The 9,169-nt window shown below is 49.0% G+C and overlaps 1 pseudogene; it reads right to left on the bottom strand.

The window, feature by feature from the left end:
- On the bottom strand, positions 2,593 to 4,975 carry LOC110256594 (annotated as a pseudogene).

The following is a 9,169-nucleotide window of genomic DNA, read 5'->3' as shown; positions in this document are numbered from 1 at the left end:
GCAACCTCATGGTTCCTAGTCGGATTTGTTAACCACTGTGCCAAGACGGGAACTCCTGTCTTTTAATTGGTGCATTGAGACAGTGGACATTCGAAGGGCTTATTGATATCACTGGATGCATAGCTCCCGTATTTGTTACTATTTTCTATTTGTTGCCCTTGATCTTCTTTTTATTTTTGTCCTCTACTGTTTTGCTGCCTTTTCTCTTTTAATTGAACATTTGATATGGTTCCATCTCACTTCCTTTCTTAGCAGACCAGCTGCATTTTTCTTTTTTTTTTTAAACTTGGTAAAATCCCCTCTTTCACCCCTCCTTGGTTAAACAATTCGCCTCAGGATTTGGCACAGGACACAGGCAGAAATCCCTAAATAAATGCTCTGGATGAATGAAGAGACGGGTGAATGAATGAAAAACCTTCCGATGTGTCTCCAGACCTGAAAAGGCGTGTCACTGACCACAGCTCGTGAAGCCGTGTGGGGCTGACCCGACCTTGAGGCGCTTCCTATTGATCTTGGCAGAAACCTTACACCCGACAGGATCTATATTTTGCCACTGTGGCTTTTTGGCATCAGCTGGGTGACATTTGCTACCGGTGGTTGGAGGGAGGGTCCGGAACTTGGCAAACCGGTTCCAAATGAAACATGTCAGAGTTACCGTTCATCATCGCTCATGTACCCCGAAGCACCCAGGCTCCGGCACCACGTTCAACGGCTGAGAAGGCAAAGGAGCATCATAAAAGAGGAAGGAGGAGGAGGCTGGAGCTCTGCGAGGCAGGTGTCACAGCCAGCAGCAAAGCGGGGCACGCACGGCTTCAGCTGCGATGGCATTCTTGGGGTCGGCAGTGACCTGCCACAAAGAGGCTTTTGGGGAAAATGGACATTCTTCGCCACAGGACACAGCATTCAGGAACTGCCCCCCGGCCCCGTATTTGAGAGGACACGTTCCTCTCATAGCTGGTATCAAATAGGCCCGGAAGAAAACCCTACTGAAAGGGTGCCCTTTCCGCAAGAGAACAGATGCGAGGCGTGGAGCTACGCCCGGGGCAGGTGCCCCCGTCCTGGCTGTCCCCTCTCTCACTGGCGTCTATGGCAGGGGCCCTTAACTCTGGCAGTAGTGGACAGAGCTCACAAACATGACTACTTTCCTGTCTTTCTTTTAATGGCCACACCTGCAGCATATAGGTGGTTCCAGGCTGGGGACTGGATTGGAGCTGCTGCCGCTGCTGGCCTACACCGCAGCCACAGCCACAGCAGATCCAAGCTACATTCACAACCTATGCTGCAGCTTGCAGCAATGCCAGATCCTTAACCCATGGAGGGAGGCCAGGGATCGAACCCACATACATCCTCACAAACTCTACGTCGGGTTCTTAACCCGCTGAGCCACGTCGGGAACTCCAGGAGCACTTTTCATTAGGACTCAAGAAAGCTGAGCTTCCGTCTCTCCATTCTGACAGTTTCTAATTTCCCTTTTTCTCTTCTGCATTTCCTATGCATCCATCAAGACCTCAGCATCCCGAGTTCTACATAAAACCTCGGCAGTGAGTTATTGTTAAGGACATTCCACGGGCTCAATAGAGCCTGGGACCATGGGGGCTGGGTTCTGACTGCATCTAACAGGTGACCAGCCCTGCCTTTCAGAAACACAACGTTACAAAGAAAATTCTTTTTTAAAATTTTGGTCTCCTTTCTGAACAGATTTGATGATAAGACTGAAATTGGACTCTCGAGGCCGGAGGATGAGTTTTGGAACCTCCTCAGCCCCCAGCCGCCTCCGTCTACCTAGCACCCCGTTGCCCTTTCTTAGTGGGCTGCCAGCTGCCCACGTGACGTGGCCACACCCTGATAAAAGCCTCACTGTTTCACATCTGGACTGTCTCCGGTTGCACAACTGAGGGACCCAAGTTCTCTTCTTCTCCTCCCCCCACCCCGCGTCTATTCTGGGGACAAGCTGGCTCCCAGACAATTGCCTATTGTCCAGGCAGGGGCGGCTTTCTTTCCCAGAGGACATTCGACGTGGAGCCATCACTGTTTGTTACATTGGGGGAGGAAATCTGGCAACTTTGAGCAGGTGCCACAGTTCTATTTAGTTTGCAAACGATAGATTTTCTTAATGGTGTGTTTCCTTTACTCAGCTTCTATTGGGCTAAAGCCACAGTATTTCCTCGGGCACAGTGATCCTTCGAATACTGCCCCCATGGCGGTGGGGAGGGGTCACAGAGAAATATCCAATAGTTCTAGCTCATTATATTAGTGAATAATTTCCTACAGGATATAAAGACACTGATGCAAATATTAATATCTATTGTTTTGATAGCAGAGTTACTGTCAAAATAGTGGAATTTAGGGACTTATTTTTGTTATTTTACAAACTGCATTGCTCTGCTTTTTTCTATGAAACCCAATGACAGATTTCTTTCTTTGTTTTTTGTTTTTAGGGCCACCCCCGCAGCATATGGAGGGTCCCAGGCGAGGGGGTCAAATCAGAGCTACAGCTGCCAGCCTCCACCACAGCCACAGCAACATGGGATCCGAGCTGTGTCTGCGACCTGCACCACAGCTCGTGGCAACACCAGATCCTTAACCCACTGAGTGAGGCCAGGGATCGAACCCACAACCTCATGGATCCTAGTCGGGTTCATTAACCACTGAGCCATGAAGGAAATGCTCCCAGTGACAGATTTCTTAAAGGAAGTGATAAAACATTAGTTAGAACAATCAGGATCTTGGAAAAATAAAAGGGCACACCAATAAAACTGCTGATTGCTAGAATGAAAAGAGTATTGTTCCCCCTTCCGCTATGAAAGGACAATACCGAGCTTGGATAAGATAACTAGGGACAGGCAACTGTTGACCAGATCAGCCGGTGTCTTTGTGAAACTGTCTTCAGTCGCATGTCTGTCTTTCACGTGTTTGCACCCACAGGGAGTCACAGTGTTGGATTCTGATGTATTTTTAAAATCTGAATTAGACCCTATTGACTGAATATTTTTTTACATCTTCTTTCAGTTTAATGAGGGAGGCAGTTACCAGTATATTTAATAAACTACAGCACCAGGTGGAAATACGGGAAAGAGTCATAGACCCATTGGATATGGAAATCTGGAAAAGTTTTGGGGTGTTTATCTGTCCTGGCTAAAAATTCTGACTTCTGCCCCTCCTGAGGGTACCTCCACTTGTTCAAAACTTCGTAGGCTAGGCTCAAATTTCCTTCACTGGAAACCTTCCAAGATACTCTTCCACTGTACCCAACTAAAGCTTACTTGTAAACACTGCCCCCCCCTGCCTTAAGGTCTTATATTAAGATACATTCTGGAGTTCCTGCTGTGGTGCAGAGAGGGTTAAGAATCGGACTGCAGGGATGCAGGTTTGCAGCTGCAGCTTGGTTCCAGTCCCAGGCACTTCTGTGAGCTGTGAGTGTGGCCATAATATATATATTATACATACACACATACACACACACACGTTCCATCTCATCAAACCCCGCCTCCTGCGTCAATCTCCGTTCACTGCCATTTTCTCTGGGCTTCCCTCTGAAAAATGCCTGATCATCACCACCATTTAAGCTCTTGGCAACTGAATTTAGAGCAAAGAACATTTAAAGTCATTTAGCAAAATCACGAGAGAACAAATCTTTTATTTATTTACGCTTAAATCCTTGAAGGGTACAGCAGCACACAGAGTCTGTGTCCAACGGCCTTAGCAGGAAGGTAGCTTTGGGATCTGGCACGAACCACGCCACTGTTGCCACGAGCCAGTTCCTTACTCTAGCTCACTCTGGTTTTTGTAGGTGTTTCCACCAGGAGTTACTGTGTCATTCTCTGCTTTGTCCACATAAGCACACCGCTTGCCTAGACAGAATTCGGTTCCACCTCGAGCATAAACATCTTCAGTTTCAAAAAGAGCTGTGTGCTCCCTTTGGCTCCAGAGACCCTGCCTACAGCCGGCAAAAACGGCTCTGGACCACAGCCTTCCCGACATAGTTGTCATTTTAGAAGCCCTGTTCCCACCGGCTCCAGGATGGCTGAAAGAGCACCATTGACCAAGCTTGACTAATTGGGTGAGTAAATAATCCTGTGGCTTAAACTGTTCTCCACCCGGTCTGATGATGCCTTCATATTGAGGCAAAGGACGCGGTGGAAGCAAATTTCTGCCTCTCTGTCTGTGAAGCGAGTGCTGCTCAGAGAGGGGGTTCTGACCCCTGAGCCCAGCCTCCGAGGAGGCCACTGCCTCCCTGGGCGACCTTGCACAGGTCAGCGTCTTCAAGGGGCTCTTTCCTCCGGGGTTGATGAAGTCACTGTGTTCAGAGAACTGGAAGAGAAAAGCGAGATGAGATTTGTGCCTCGAAGATCAGAGGGCAGTGCCCGGGACAGACTTCCTTGATGTGAGATTGCTGCGAGAATTATTAACTCTCAGATGTTTCTTGTTGTTTTTGGTTTTGGCCGCCCTGAAGCACTCGGAGTTCCTGAGCCAGGGCTCGGATCCTAGTGGCAGCTGTGACTACACAGCAGCTGTGGCAACACCAGGTCCTTTAACCCACAGTGCGGGGTGGGGATGGAACTTCAATCCTGGTGCCTCAGAGGCGCCACCGATCCCTTTGCAGCATGGTGGCAACCCCCAGATGTCGTTGTTTTAAAATAAGAGATATACCTGGAGCTCCCCTGTGATGAAGCCGGCTAAGGATCCAGCAGTGTCACTGCAGTGGCTTGGGTCGCTGCCATGACATGGGTTTGATCCCTGGCCTGGGAACTTCCACATGCTGCAGGTATGGAAAAAAGAGAGAGAGAGAGACAGATACACTCACAGAGGTTTCTTTAGAGCTTTCTATTGGGAGGGAAAAAGCAATGTATCGAGGAAGATCTCGATGCTCTTTCTTCAAAGTAAAGACACGTTTCCCGGAGTTCCCGTCGTGGCGCAGTGGTTAACGAATCCGACTAGGAACCATGAGGTTGCGGGTTCGGTCCCTGCCCTTGCTCAGTGGGTTAACGATCCGGAGTTGCTGTGAGCTGTGGTGTAGGTTGCAGACTCGGCTGGGATCCCGTGGTGCCGTGGCTCTGGCGTAGGCGGGGGGCTGCAGCTCTGATTCGACCCCTAGCTTGGGAAACTCCATATGCCGCAGAAGCGGCCCTAGAAATGGAAAAAAAAAAAAAAAAAAAAAAAGACACGTTTCCTTGTTCTGTTATCTCTGTGCAGTTTGAGAGAGGGTTTTCCAGCTCATGCATTTTATTTATTATTTTTTAAATGAATGAATTCCAGAATGTTCACCTTTGACCTTGGTGTCTGGATTTATGCATCTTGTCTCCCCCTGGGGCTTGTGCTCCAGGGCTCTGGGCTGCAAAGGGCTCTTTTTTGCATTCGCAGCTCGGCAACGTTCCAGCAAACAGTGGGTTGAAGCAAAGCTGAATTAAGGAAATACAGAAGGAAAAGTGAGAAGAGGCTAGAGAGATGGGGTAAGGAACGAGAAGGAGAGAGGGGGCGAGAACTTGGCCGACTTGGCTGTCAAACAAGCTGTTCTACTAGGGACAATACACAATGCAATGTATAAAGGCTATTTCTCCTTTTCATCGATTTGAGAGAGAGAAGGAGTCAAAAGGAAAGCTTAGAGATGCCCAGGTCAGAAGGCGGATGGGCGAAAGTGCCTGTGATCTGCAGGAAGCTGGCAAGACGGCTCCTTAGGAGGCGGCGGAGGGTGACATTAGCCACCGGAAATAGACGGGGTGCCCGAGGCATCGCTGCTTTTACCCTGGTTCCATCCCCAGTCCAGGGAATACTGCCAAGGGGAATGGAACCTCAATGCCACCCTTAAAACTTCCTTCCAGGGGGTGGCCATTCTGGCGACCAGTGCGTTTCTCGATAAATCCAATATAATCAGGTTTTCTTCCAGGCCTACAACAAACGACGGTTTCTCAGGCTGAGGACCGGCCAGAGCGGCTCATTTGTGTTTCTAGGGCTGCGTTGTTTAAAAATAACACAAGACAACCACACAGGGGGAGGCCTGAAATAAGAAGAGAAGGCGGGGCAGGTCGCAGCCTGGGGAGCCCTGCGCTCGCCCCGCACTTTTCGCAGGCGCAGATGGAATTGCCTGCACGGTGGCTCCTGTGGTCTTTTCTTCTGTTTGTTAGCAAGCGTAAAGAGTGGATTTGGTTAGGCACACGCGGCAAAACTCCATTATACAAGTCACCTGCTGATGACCCGGCCAGAGAAGCTAGAGAGCCAAGTTCTGGCTCACGTCAAAGAACCACGGCTCGTCCCCGCACACTGAGGTTTCATTGCAGCATGTCCAAGAATGGGGAATCCAGCACTTTAAGAAGGGTGGCTGCAAACAGGAAATTAAATTCTATGCGTATTTGCCAGGTATGTAAAATATAGTGCACTTTTTTTTTCTTTAGAGGCTGTACCTGAAGCATATGGAAGTTCCCAGGCTAGGGGTTGAATTGGGGCTGCAGCTGCCGGCCTATACCACAGCCACAGCAACATCAGATCCGAGCCACAGCTGCGATCTACACTGCAGCTCACGGCAACTCCTGATGCTTAACCCTCTGAGCGAGGCTAGGGATCCAACCCACATCTTTAGGGATACTAGTTGGGTTTTTAACCCGCTGAGCCATAATGGGAACTCCCAAAAGAAGGGCTTTGATGGAGATAGAATGTGTATACATCTATCTTATAGACAGAATGTACACACACACACACACACACACACACACACACACACGCACACACACACATATTATGGCCACACTCACAACATCTAGAAGTTCTCAGGCCAAGGACTGAAGCCAAGCTGCAGATGGGTTTTACACCACAGCTGCGGCAAGGGTGGTCCTTAACCCATGGTGCCATGGCGGGAACTCTCTGATAAGTTTTAAATAATAGAAACTGCAACCCAGTTGGTATTGTGGGAAGTAATAGAGAAAAAAAAGGTTGTGCGGCTAAATTTTGTACCTGGAGTCATGATTTGCTATAAAAATACTGACGTATCTGACAGGATATTTTTAATTATACAAGTAATACACACCATCCTTTTCTCATTTACAAAAGAAAAGCCTAACAGCAGTTGGAAACTTGCCACATGAGCTGCGACAGGGTGGAGAAACAAAAAGCTTTGGTGGGGAAGGCAGAAACCCGGATTTGCTTATTTTGTTTCTGAGAAACGGAGCTTTTATTTCGGGTGAATGTGAGCCTTCCTGACAGGTGCCCCTGGCACAGTCTCCGTCTGCAGACAGAGGTCAGCCGGGGGGGGGGGGGGGCAGCGTAGGCTTTTCCAGAATTGCCTTAATTGTAGGTTTGCCTCTGCTCCGAGGCCGTCTGGCCTGTGGCTGAGAGCCGTTTACAGTTCTCCGCCGGAATAACCTGGAATGTTCTCCAAGAACAGCCACGCCAGAGCACAGGAATCTTCTCCCAGGAATCACCCCACTGTCACCAGGTGATGCCCAACAGACCAGAAAAGTCTCCAGCCACGGTTTTAGGTCAGAACCTCTCCTGGGGTAACACGTGGGGAATCTGAAGGGAAGACGTGCCAATGAAATGACCTCCTGTCAACATCAATGCTCTGGGGACGTGGTGGCCCCGTGTCTCCGTGGGAGTGACTTTGCTCTCGGGGGACCTCAGCTATGACTGTAGACAGGTCGGGTTGTTATCTCGGGGTGTGACAGCCAGGAGGGTGCGGCTGGCATCTGGCGGGTGGGGGCCAGGGGCTCTGCTGCGTCTCCTGCCATGCACAGGGACTGTGGGGTTCAGGGTCACTGGTGGGTGGGGCTGCCTCCTCACCTGCCTGGGTTTGGTCAGTGACCTGGGTACTAACCTCGAGGACATCTTTGTCACTGAGGTCTGTTTGGTTTCCAAGGTCTGCATTTTTTTTTCTTCCCCCAAACGGCTTCCACATAGGATGGGCTGGGGTGAATTCTCTCTGTGAAATCCTTTCTCATCATCTATAAAGTGGGAGGTATTAAAGTGCCAGGTATACAATAGCTGTAAGGATGAAACGGGACCCTTAGCCCCAGGACCCTGGGCTTTGGTGTGGACACGTCCGCTCTGTCCCCTGTGGCCCCCTCTTGGGCGTCTCTCCATCCCCATTCTCCTAAGCTCACACCTGGCACCCTGGATGCCCTCCTGCTTTGTTCCTTCCTCGCGAATCTCTCCTCTTCCTCTCGCCATTGCTCTCTGGAACCCACTCTTTCTTCCGGGGAGTTTTAGTGAGTGGGATTCTTGAACCAGAAAAAAATGATGACCTCAATTGCTTGTGAACTCATCATCTTCCAACTCATTAAAGGTGGATTTAAAAACTTTGATCTTAAGAGTTTCCGTCGTGGCACCGAGAAAACGAATCCGACTAGGAACCATGAGATTTGCAGGTTTGATCCCTGGCCTTGCTCCGTGGGTTAAGGATCTGGTGCTGCCATGAGCTGCAGTGTAGGTCGTGGATGCGGTTCAGATCCCGAGATGCTGTGACCGTGGCTGTGTTGGGCAGCTGCAGCTCCAATTTGACCCCTAGCCTGGGAATGTCCATATGCTACAGGTGCAGCCTTAAATAAAGAAATGAAAAAAATAAAATAAAACAACAAAAAAACCTTGATCTTAAGGCCCTACATCAAGTTTTTTTTTCCTCTGCCATTTTCCTCTGTTGCCATTTGAATCCATCTATTTGTTCATTTTACATGTGTAGGCAGAGTAATGATGTTGCCTTATTGAAGAACTCCAGCCGCCAAAGTATGGAGCATTAAACAAGACATCTAGATCACGTGTTTTCTTCTCAAACATAGTTAATCAAAGTCAAGGTGTATTTATGGGTGAAGACGTGCTGTTCTTGCTTCAACCACGCGGATGTCCCCAGGTTGTACCCTGAACACGCATTGATTCCAGAGAGACAGGCGATGCAAGGTTTCTATTCCTTTTGAATGTGTGTTGCTCTTAGAAAATTGTTCTAAAGGCAATGGTTGAAGCACTGAAAACCTGAAAACTGCTTTCGTTTATAGCAGGAAGCCAAACTCACTTGCTATTTCCACATGTTTGATGAAAGGACAAGACCACATTTGAATAGTTATCCCCGAGGCCAGAAATGTCTATAAATGCAGCTAATTGATTTGCTAATTGTTCTTCCCCATGGGCTTCGCTGTTTAGTGTTTACTACCCATCACAGATGGTCCGTGGATCTGACCCCAACCTGGGG

The sequence above is a fragment of the Sus scrofa genome, chromosome 1 (assembly GCF_000003025.6).
Source record: "Sus scrofa isolate TJ Tabasco breed Duroc chromosome 1, Sscrofa11.1, whole genome shotgun sequence".
In the NCBI taxonomy this organism is placed as follows: domain Eukaryota; kingdom Metazoa; phylum Chordata; class Mammalia; order Artiodactyla; family Suidae; genus Sus; species Sus scrofa.
Note: the sequence above shows the minus strand (reverse complement) of the source record. Positions and strands in the feature narration are given on the sequence as shown.